Source organism: Lepisma saccharinum, chromosome 5 (assembly GCF_977018435.1).
Source record: "Lepisma saccharinum chromosome 5, izLepSacc3.1, whole genome shotgun sequence".
Lineage (NCBI taxonomy): Eukaryota > Metazoa > Arthropoda > Insecta > Zygentoma > Lepismatidae > Lepisma > Lepisma saccharinum.
Window position 1 is genome coordinate 35,523,320 of NC_139233.1, and position 12,376 is coordinate 35,535,695.

Consider the following 12,376-nt stretch of genomic DNA (forward strand, 5'->3'; position numbering starts at 1 on the left):
AGGACAGGCGGGAAGAGAGTTTCTGACACTACACTCGGAGTAAGCAGCGAGCCTGTTAAATTTCCCCCCAGCAGAAAACTCGGCTGTTTACTTGGGCAGGAAAACTCTGCCACCGACATCTCATGCCAAACTAATGTAATTACGGTGCAGTTTGAAAGACAGCGCAATCCAGGGAAGAAGTTCGGCAGAGGATGCTTCTTCCTTCTACCTACCGCTGCTAACTGCCTCGTTAGCGGTGAGGTTTTCTTGCTGCTCAATTTATACGTGGCAAGAATTTAGTTCTTACGCTCGATGTCTTCCTCAATAGCCCTTGCCTCACCTAATCTGTAGTTTCTCCAAGACATTAAACTGGACCGTCGCCTTGTAATGAAGAGGCTCCTGGTTTGGTGGAACCATGGTGGTTCGGATCCCACTTGAAGTTCTAGGCTCAATGTCGATTTGCCTATCTGTACATAAAGTGATTGATTTTTACTTCAATCCGCACCGTTGTGTCCGTCTAAGGCGTCATGCTCTATTTTATTTTATTTATTTAATTGAAACACAACAGGTACAGTCACGGACACTTCTGGTTTGTTAAAGACCTTATTGAAAAAGCTCCTTGTGAGTTGACAACCAAACCAATATTGCAATTCTGCGGCTTGTATACCAATCACGAGTATACATCTCTGTAAATTGAGCAGTGATGCCAAAGAGAAATACGAGATGAAGATTGTGTAACGTAATGTCTCGTGTTATCCACATGGAATAATACTCGGTCCACGTTATGTTCCTTTATTTAATGTTGTTTTGGAAAAAACCTGACGGACTTGGTTTATATTTTCACTCCTTGCATTACAGTAAATTCTATATTTTACAATTATATTAATGCTTTGAACGAAAATAATACCTAGAACAACATCCAACAGCCGTTCACGCCACTCTTCTCAACACACATGCACGTGAAAACACACACACAAAGCTAAGTTTTGACTTCCAAGCGAATGACCAAATAACAGTAAATGGAGAAGCAATATGTGCGAAACGGAGTTTTTAACGGAACGAATACGCCAATTTTTTACATTCGTTGTTTCTATTAATAGACAATGAAACAATTATGAGAGAAATTGAGATGCATCTTCTTCTTCACGTGTTGAGGAAGGAAACAGACTGACTGGAAAGAGAAAGTGTAGTGTTATTGATAGAGTGTTGGTTAGCGTCCAAAGCTTTCATCAGCGAGACCTAAGTTCGATCCCCACCAAGGACAAACTTTTTATTAGTTTCTATCAGTGAAGAAGTATGTAATATTGTTATCTTTGGCATTTTGACGAAAGAACATCAAATTTGATCTTTTAATCTGACTTTTCATTCTTCCAATAGGTTCTCTATCACAAGGAGATATAGAGATTCTCTATCTAGGCCAAGGATATCTTCTCAAAGTTCATATCAACTCACGAAATAGGATGATTCTAACGAAAACACACGGATATAGTAAGAGCAAGAAACACACCTCTCATCGAAGGTTCCAGGCTCGAGTTCTGACTTTTTTGCGACGGTAATTATACCTGTGTGTGTCTATTTATCATCTTCGTCTAAAAACATTTCCCGTAATTGCCGTGATTAACCAATGGAAAGACGAAAGCCATTCAACTAACAAAACTACAGAAAATGCAAGTCACACGTACCTACGCATGTTATACCATGCAGCTCTGTACGCTAACCAACACTATGAATAACACTACACTTTCTTTTTTCAGTCAGTCTGTTTCCTTCCTCAACACGTCAAGAAGAAGATGCATCTCAATTTCTCTCATAATTGTTTCATTGTCTATTAATAGAAACCACGAATGTCAAAAATAGGAGCATTCTTTCCGTTAAAGATTCCGTTTCGCACATCTTGCTTCTACATTAACTGTTATTTGGACATTCACTTGGAAGTCAAAACTTAGCTTTGTGTGTGTGTTTTCAAGTGCATGTTGTAACTCTCTGGGGATACAAACGTTACTTAAAAGGAATCTTACTCGCTAGAACATAACACAACAGAGGTAGATTAAATATGGTTTATTGTATACTGCTATAAACATTGGTCATGTTGCGTCGTACAACAATCTAAGGCCTGACTCTAGCTAAATAAATGACCAGTTATATTAGAGAGAGAAAGAAACGTCGTCTTATCCACTTAAGATAGAGAGGAGCGAAGTAGACTGGCAGCGCCTCGGTGTATCGATGTCGGTTAACTTCCCCCGGCCGGCTGGATTATCAGGACTGCACTCTCGACTCTCTGGACTCCCAGAATCAACTGCTCTCCCCAATTCTATATCCTGCCCTTTTTATAGTTATGTATTTCCTTTGTTTCACCCTTAGTTCTCCCTTAGGGACACTTGCACTGAGTGGCTTGTGTACTTAGTCCTTTCTAGGAATTAAGGATGTGCAGGTGCTTTTGCACCTTTGAAGGAAGTGATGGGTACTTTCGTACTCATCTGGTGCATCCTTCCCAGAACAGATGCACTTAGTTGTTTTCAAAGTTTTCCCAGAATCGCCAGGGCCATATAGCACTCCTGGGATCGCAAAAGCCACAATGATATCCTGTTTGGTGGTTTTCCTAGTTCACTTGCACCGACCAGGGGAAGTAGTAGAACCTTGACCAAGTTCCAAGAACTGAAAATGAGATAAGTGTACGTAGGTGTGTGTGCATGTGTGTGTCTTTTTCTTGTCTTTCCTTAGTTCGAGACAATGCCAGTATTATGTAACTACCAGGTTTCTGTTCGTTACAATGTGTGTGAGAAGAGTGGCGTGAACGTGTGTTGGATGTTGTTCTAGGTATTATTTTCGTTCAAAGCATTAATATTGGCTGTCCCAGAAGTCCTGCACCATCATCACACTGAGCTCCATGAGGTGAGATTTGCGGGGGTAGGTGGCGCCACCGGTGAAAGGCTGTTGGCAGGCATAAGGACAGGTTCGTGGGATCAAGTGAAGGCACGCACAGCATGTGACGCGAGTGTTCCCGTGAAGTTAAAGTGGGCAAGATGAGTGAGGACCAAATTGCACTTCGTGCAGTGCTACGTTTTTTATGGAAGAGACTACTAACAGCAAAAGCGGCAGCAGAGGAAATTTGTCGTGTGGAGAACGAAGAAGTGGTGAATCGATGGACAGCTTCCCGTTGGTTTAAAAAATTCGCTTCAGGTGATCTACGCCTCGCGGACAAGCCCCTCACGGGACGACCTCCGATAGACATTGACGAGTCTCTGCAGGATGCTGTGAATGCTACACCACGATCCAGCACACGTGTATTAGCAAGACTGATTTGGGCATCCAAATCGACAGTAACTGTCGCTTGCATGACATGGATTACACCAATAAACAGCCCCTACAAAGTCCGCACGAGCTGACCGAGGTGCAGACCCAGCGCAGAGTTGCAATTTGCCAGACATTGCTACAAAACCCGCGTTATCTTCGTTTTTGGAGGAGAATTGTGACAGGAGACGAGAAGTGGCTGTTTCTGAAAAAATCTGATACACGTAAACAGTGGGTGAAAAGAGGACAGGAGGCCATCACCCGTGTAGAACAGGACAGATTTGAGAAAAAGCTAATGCTGAGTGTGTGGTGGAATATTGACGGCTTTGTCCATTATGACTTTGTTTCAGAAGGTCGTGCTGTAACAGCTGAACTGTATTCTGAACAATTACGCCGAGTGTATGCCATTCTGAACGAGAAATACTCGGCATTAACGAGGAGGAAGAGGTTACTGCTGCAAATTGACAATGCTCCGAGTCACTGGTCTCGAAAAGTAACCAATACGCTGGCTGAGCTTGACGGGTTGGTTTGAGTTGTTACCTCATCCCGCCTATACTCCCGATGTTGCACCATCGGATTACGGTTTATTTCGCTCTCTCACACATTTTCTGTGTGGTCGGCACTTCAATTCATATGATGAGGTAAATTCTGCCTGTCGCGAGTTTTTCAACCTGCCACCTGGTATCGCCATCACATTGAACTGTTGTCGCAGAGATGGGTGAAGGTAATTGAACATGGAGGCCTGTATTTTGCTGAATAAAGTGTGTCTTTGTTTCTGATATTCTGTGTTTCATTTTCCCCCATTGTATGGTGCATAGTGTTGCCCACGGGACAGGCTTTTAGAAATTCGAGACGAGACGAGATTGATCATGTGTCCCGAGACAAACGAATATTTTCGAGACGAAACAGCATTTCACAGCATTTCCACGAGACGAGACAGGCCAAAGTCTCGGCTCGAGGGCAACACATTGGTGCAGGACTTCTGGGACAGCCTGGTAATTGTAAAATATAGAATTTACTCTAATGCAAGGAGTGAAAATATGAACCAAGTCCGTCAGGTTTGTTCAAAAACAACATTAAATAAAGGAACATAACGTGAACCGAGTATTATTCCATGTCGGAACACGAAACATTACGTTCCACAATCTTCATCTCGTATTTCTCTTTGGCATCACTGCTCAATTTACAGAGATGTATACCCGTGATTGGTATACAAGCGGCAGAATTGCAATGCTGTTTGGGTTGTCTGCTCACAAGGTTCTTGGTGGTCAGACAACGAGGACTTGCTTCAGAGATTTTCTCAATAAGGTCGTTAGAACCCAGAACTGTCCGTGACTGTACATGATACCATTACATAAAGAAGAACATAATTAAGATAATTAACAAAAAATATGACTGATGTAATATACATTTTACATTTAATAACTATTGTGAAAGTATTTCAATTATAAGATTGCAGAGACGAAAGAAACACTGAGGTAATACATTCACAAATGTGTATATGTACATGTAACCTTACAAACTAATTGAAAACTAATATGCACAGAATGAAACATACAAAATTCAATGAATAGAACTAAAGTTACATTTACATTTAAATAGGTTTAAGCTCGGGTTACGGGCGGCATGCAGGCTCGAGTCTCGTAGGAGAAGCGTGACAACCTTTCTTCTGAGATTTCGGCCAGTGTATGGGACGGGTGGCCACCCACCATCGGGAGAAGATTGGGAAGCTATGTACGAACAAGTAGCGCAACCCGGTTATGGAAACTTACAACAGCGACTGGGAGTTATATTTTTTTCAGTTCGAATGTGCTGTTGAAGGATTTCCGCCCAGCTCCGCGCTTCCCTCTTCCTCACTCCCACTCCTATGCATTCCCCGTGCAGCACCCAATGAACAGGCAGAAGGCGTGTGTTGGTTGTGTTTGGGGAACAGGCGACTGCGTGGGGAGACGATGCCGTGACCTTGAAGCGCAGTTTGGAAATGAAAGCAGTGTAGTCGTGCTGACCACGCGTCACCCCGTGGTTGGATGATCTCCCACCTCTGCTAAGGCATGCGTGAGTCAGGCTGGCAGTCTGTGAGTAGACTCTGGCCCTCATGGGCTGTTGCGCCACGGGTTAAAATGTTATTTTACTTAGCCCTTCCGACACTTTTGCCTAATCGCAAAGATGAAGATGAATGATGGTAAGATAAAACGGACAAACACAAATGTACTGAACGCGACACAAGCCACACAGACGATTACACTGGCTGTGAGACCATATGCCAGAGCCTGGGTAGTCTGCAAAAAGGAGTGCAGGGTGCCTAACGTGAAAGTGACATTTGGTGGCGTTCACAAAGGGTTACCCTTACACCGTTATATTTGATGTAGTTTGATATATTGCTGCTTCAAAAAGTTTTTTTATATATAATATAGTTTTGTATAGAATATCTCCGATCAAGATGGAGGAAAGGTGTCAAAATCCTGGCAAGTTGTAAAAAAAAACAGTTTCTTCTGATTTTTCCAGTTCTATAGGATACATTTTCAAAATTCTTTGACTTTTCGAGAACATATTCATTCATAGGTTGATTTCTCTAATTTTCCAGGATTTCTAGATCAGTGGCGACACTGATTTTTTAGGTTCTCCAAATGCATTTGTTTATTCGAAATCATGTCGTGTAATTTAGCCGTGTTCGGTTCTCCTCAAATTCTACAGTGGAAAATCAACTATGTCTTTATACTTTATTTTCTAAAATTATTTTGAATAGCATGGTCAGTTTAGAATCTACAGCTTGACAAGTTATTTTTTTAAACAAAATAATCTTATTTTTATGAAAGATAATAATATATTCACATCATAATCCATAGCATTCACTATGTGTCACTCAGTGCATGAGACATTTTTCACCTTCCTTTATCTTAAATAAAATCTAATTCAAGTTTTGACGAATTTAAAGAAGTAGGTTTCACTTCTTGCCAAGCAAAATACTTATGTGTGTAATACCGACTGTTTGTTCTAAATTATAACCTCCCACAATCCAACTAGGTCCGGCCCCGTGGCGGAGTGGTTATCACATCGCACTACGACGCCAGGAGTCTCGGGTTCGAATCCTGGCCTGGGCATGGATGTTTGTGAGTGTCCATTCATAAATTTCATCATATCATCACTCATCCCCATCTTCGAAAATTAGCCAAAAGTGGCCCAAGAAGCGAGGTAAAATAAAGCAAATCAATCAATTCAACTTAAAAAGCTTCATAATAAAATCATGATTCATATTTTTGCACATTCTCAACTTCATATAAACCCAAATGCAGAACAAAACAAATGACGTTCTAATCTCTATAACAAGCGAGTTTCTCAAGATGTACATACACAGGCAAGTCACTATTCTCTGATGGCAACAGGAAAGGACATATCAAACTTAGTTATTGGAAAGCAGCTATATTTTTTTAAAAAAAAATGCTTGGATAAGAAAGAAAGAATCAGAAATTGTTTTGCCAAAATGACAACCTGCAAAATTGCTTTTAAGAAGTCCAATAGCCCAAAAAGTTTTAGAAATGCAAGATTAAAACAGTTCTCTGGTTCTACCTGAAACAAAATTGACTACCATTGTTCTTATCATCGTCTCTCTCCCTTCCTCCTCCGATAAAGAGATGACTTTCATTCACTGGAGCCCTGGGTATAAGCTAGCAATGACGTCATGGCAGCCTTGACCTGAACGCGAACGCAAACAATTCCCACAAAGCTTCCGACGCCGTCACCCATGAGGGGCGGAGGAGGAGGGGGTAAATAAAGCAGGGTACACATCCAACCGGCTAATTACCTTGCTGCAATAGATCAATTACGGCTACACTCTGCACGCTACGGAATGTGTTATATTTGAGCGCGACTCAATGCGATGCGTTAATAATTTCTCGTTTTGCAATGTTCATAAGGTCATAAAGCGCAATGTGTGAATCGTTGTTGTTTCAGGATGTTCTTTGTTGGCGCGAATTTCACGGTGAATTTAACCAGACCAAGGCAAGCTGTGTAACACCCACGGGGTGTGTCTGTGGGAAAATTCGAACGTGCAATATCTTTGGAGTAGTCCAATTATATAAATATACATTCTCATAGGATGTTTTCCACTAACTTTTCTTCCATTTATAATTTTCCGTCAGATGTGTGGTAGCCGAGATATTGAGATTTTAACCATGTTTCCTGGAATGTTTTAAATACGATAGATGTAGGTTTCGAGCATTGAATTGCAGCGCCACGTTCACTTCGCATAATTCACTTAGTAACAATGAATCAAAATGCTACTAAAATATTATTATCAGTTGGAAAATAAGTTTGCAAGGAACTTTCTGCAGTAACTTTTATGTTTGTTGGCAGCAATTTTCAAAATGTTAATAGGTTTCTCTTATGGGAAATTTTACGCTCTACAATTTCTGTTTCTTCACATTTTTACTCTAGAATCATGTAAACCGAGTTATGTCGTGATTTTCAATTTTTCCTTTTTCGATGGGCGGCCTATTTTTTAATATGGCGGTCAGACACTCAAAATGAAAAAAAATCTAATTCAGCATATTAACTTTAGTAAAAATAATTTCTTCTTACCTCTTGAAATGCCAATGGTAGAGATGAAATATGCAGAGGTTTTAATTGCTTACGTCCACCATTTTAAAAAATGGTTTGATGTATTCGGTACGCTGATTCAGTGGTGTTATGTTTTGTGTGTGTAATATTTGCAACTGTAATTGAACAAAGGCGGTTCCGTACTAATAGCATTTGCTTTAGTGTTGATTTTTATGTGTGAATTATGTAGAAAGAGCATTTGTTGTAGCAGAAATTAGTGATAAACTAGGGAACACATGGACTGTAATGAGATACCTGTAGGGTTGGATCATAGGTTCTGTACCCAGAAGCACAGTAATCTTGCTTCAAGCTTCAAAAAAGATTTTAATGTAAAGTGAACACGCTTGCTGTAAACTTGCATGAGGCTTGAATCAAGCCAACTAGTCAAAATTGGAGCAAGCTTGACAGAACCTCAAGAAAAAAAACACTTGAAGGAAGAAAAAGAATCAAGCTAATTATTGAAGAGTGAGGAGAAAAAGGAAGAATTAATGAAAAAAATTAAATATGCTGACCAAGGCAGTAATTTATTTTATTAAAAACATAAACTAAACGTAACGTTTCAACCTTCTAGCAAGGTCTTCATCAGACTCTGTATCAAGTACAAAAGTAACAAGATACCAAAACAGGGTATTATATATACACAAAACATTACTCCCTCCAGACTATTAGAAAGTTGTTTTGGAACTTTCTAGCAGGTGGCTTTCACTATTGTGAACTGAATTTTCACCTAAAAGGCTAAAAATATATGTTTCCATATAGAATGTGGTTGGGCTTTATATCTCACGCTCTTTTTTCTTCTTCTTCTTCTTTCTCCTCTCCTCTTTCTCTCTTGTCCTTTCCACTCTTTCTAACACCTTCTTCCATTCTTTGTTTAACTTCAGTCCCCATTCCAGTTCATTGTGTCTTCTTCACCTTTCTTCTCTATTTCCTTGGCCTCCTTCCATTTTCTCACTAGCATTCTCTTCTCCCTTCCTATCTGCTTAGCCTCATCCCACTCTATGTCATGTCCTGTTTCTCTCGTGTGTTTAAATATCGCATTTCTCTCTCTCTTAAGTCGTACATCATTCCTGTGTTGTTTCAACCTATCTTTCAGTCTCTTTTTCGTTTCTCCTATGTACACACTCTGACATTCTTTACATTTTACTTCGTAGATAATCCCTTCCTCTTCCTCTTCTCTGTTTTCCTTTTTCTTGTTTGCATTCTTCGCTATTCCTAAGATGCTTCTCCCTCCCTTCCTGTAAATTTTAATGCCCACTTTCCTAAGCACTTTGCATATCTTTTCTGTGGTCTTCCCCATACTCCTTATTCCAAACCTTCTCTCTTTTTCTTTCTCTTCCAATTCTCCCCTTCCTCTTTTCTTCCTTCTTCTGTTTATGTCCAGTCTATCCTGCTTCTCATAGCCATTCTTTTCCAGCTGTTTCCATAGGCTATTTATTTTGCCTTTCACATTCCTTCGTGCATATTTTCGTTATTCTGTCCTCCATATTCTTTATGAAATTTATTTTTGTCACCTCACTTACATCACTTCTTTTGTGGCAGAATACCCCTGCTGCACACTTCTTCTGATGCCAAGCGGTTTCAATTTCTTCTCCTCTCTTCCTTTTCATCAATATATCAAGGTAGCTTAACTTGCCTTCTTCTTCTATTTCAAGTTCCAATAATATTCCTCCTTCTTCATCTTGTATTTCTTTGGCAAAAATGTCGAGCTGCCTCTTCGTTCCCTTCCATATGCCAAAACAATCGTCCACATATCTGCAAAACAGAATTATTTTGTCACCTCCTTTTTCTATCACTTTCTTTTCCCATTCATTCATAACCAATTCAGCCAATACTGGGCTTAGACTAGAACCTATATTCAGTCCTTCACTCATTAACATTATTTTATCTCCCATTATACTGTAACCGTTATTCCAAATGGTTTCCAGCGCCTTCACTACCTTTTCACTATCCCATTCTCTTATAATTTCCTTTCCCATTCTCTTTTTAATAATGTCCAAAACGTGTCCCCTTTTGATGCTTGGGAACATACTTTTTACGTCTAAGCTAAACATTGTCGTCTTCATCTCATTTAACTTAAGTCCTTTTATGAGGTCTACTACTTGCTCACTGTTCTTAACTGCTCTGCTTTCTTGCTGTGTTACTAACACTTCAATAACTTTCTTTAATTTCTTTTCCAAGGGTTCCAAAATATTGTTTCTGCAATTCATTACTGGTCTTAACTTTATCTCCTCTTTGTGTATCTTTGGAACGCCCTTCAAACTTGGTAGTCTTCCTGTCTCCTTTATGGAGAGAGGAGAGGAGAAGGAAGAAAATGAAGGAAAAAGAGCGTGAGATATAAAGCCCAACCACATTCTATATGGAAGCATATATTTTTAGCCTTTTAGGTGAAAGTTCAGTTCACAATAGTGAAAGCCACCTGCTAGAAAGTTCCAAAACAACTTTCTAATAGTCTGGAGGGAGTAATGTTTTGTGTATATATAATACCCTGTTTTTGGTATCTTGTTACTTTTGTACTTGATACAGAGTCTGATGAAGACCTTGCTAGAAGGTTGAAACGTTACGTTTAGTTTATGTTTTTAATAAAATAAATTACTGCCTTGGTCAGCATATTTAATTTTTTTCATAATCATGGAAACAAGGCTTAATGGTGTTTTAAGAAGAATTAATGGACACATCCCTCCCCCATTACCTTATCACCAGAGGAAACTGCATCCGCCACTAAATCACTGAGTGACAAACAAGAATCAGAAGAAGATAGTGATCTCATTTCCACTTGTGGGAGTGAGAATAGTAATCAAATGAAGGTAAGTGAAACTAAGCTTAAACGAAAAACAAAAACAAAAAACTCTATAGCAAAACGGCGTTCTATCAGACGATTAGGAAATAACTTTTCAAATAGTGCTCCAATTATTGGATTAAATGCTCCAGCAGGGAAGATGGGGAATGCTAATAGAAGTAAAGAAAGAGAAAAGAAAGCTCAAGAAAATAGTATTTATAGTAACTTATTTATATGGAAAATATGTTTTATACAAAAGTGTGGATTATTTTAGTACTATTAATAGCATTATACAGAAATATGAAAACATCAGTAATACGAGTAGCAAATATAAATATGAATAATATACAAAATGAAACAAAGTTAAAATCACTACGTAGTTTCTTTCATCAAAAAAGTATAGATGTTGCGATGTTGCAAGAAGTAGGCCAAAATTCGCTAGAATGTAATCAAAATTACATAGAATATAATAATTATAATTCAAGTGGTACAGGAACTGCAATTTTAGTTCGTAAAGGACTATCATTTATTCAAGTACAAAAAGAATCCAGTGGAAGATTAATCATGGGGAAATTGGGAAACTTGACATTAATTAATGTTTATGCTCCATCGGGATCAAGATACCGGAACGAAAGAAGTATTTTTTATACATATACAGTACCACAATACATTGCAGATAGTGCAGGTTCAATGTATTTAGCAGGGGATTTTAATTGTGTATTATGTAATGTGGATCAAACACCGGGTTATAATTTTTCAAATGCTTTGCAAAAATTGGTGCACAATTGGCAGTTAAAGGATGTGTGGTAAGAAAAAAGAGGCAATGAACTCGGATACACATACGTTACTGCAACTAGTGCCTCGAGAATAGATAGGGGGTATGTTTCAAGTGAACTAAAATCAAATATTACCTCTGTTCATATGGAACCGGTCGTTTTTAGTGATCACCATGCTGTAATTACAACAATGAAATCACCTGTAAGGTTAACTAGAATAGGGAGGGGAACTTGGAAAATGAATACATCACATTTAATTGAAGAAGATTTTAGATTTGGCTTTGAAAAGCAGTGGGAAAAATGGACTAAGAGAATATTATATGAACAAATATTAATAGATTGTGGACAGAAATTTTTACACCAAATTTCCAAAGATATTGTAAACAATACTCCTGGGAAAAACAACACGAATAGTATAATAAATTTAATTTCCATTACGCAGTATTACACGATCTATATAAGAAAAAGAAAAACGACAGTGACACGCAAACGAAAATTAAGAAAGTAAAAGCACAACTACTGCGCCTACAGGCAACAAAAGTTGAAGGAATACGTATACACAGTCCCCTCCCCAACATAGATATTGAAGAAGAAATAAATTTAGTTCACGTAACAAATATATATCAGTGACAAAAACAGAGTCTGATAACAAAACTGCAGGATAACTATGGAGTAGACCATAATGAGGGGAACCAAATACAACAAATAGTGTATAAATATTTCGAAAATAAATATTCAAACGCATATCAAAATAATGAGAAGGCTAGTCAATATTTAGACAAATACATACCAATCCTCCAATCAGAAGAAATGGTTGGATTAAACCAACCATACACAAATGAAGAAGTGTATAAAGCAATAGTACAGGGATTATGGGGAACAGACCTGGGGAAGATGGAATAGCAACAAATGCATATAAAGTTTTATGGCCAACAATGGGTAATACTTTAACAAAATG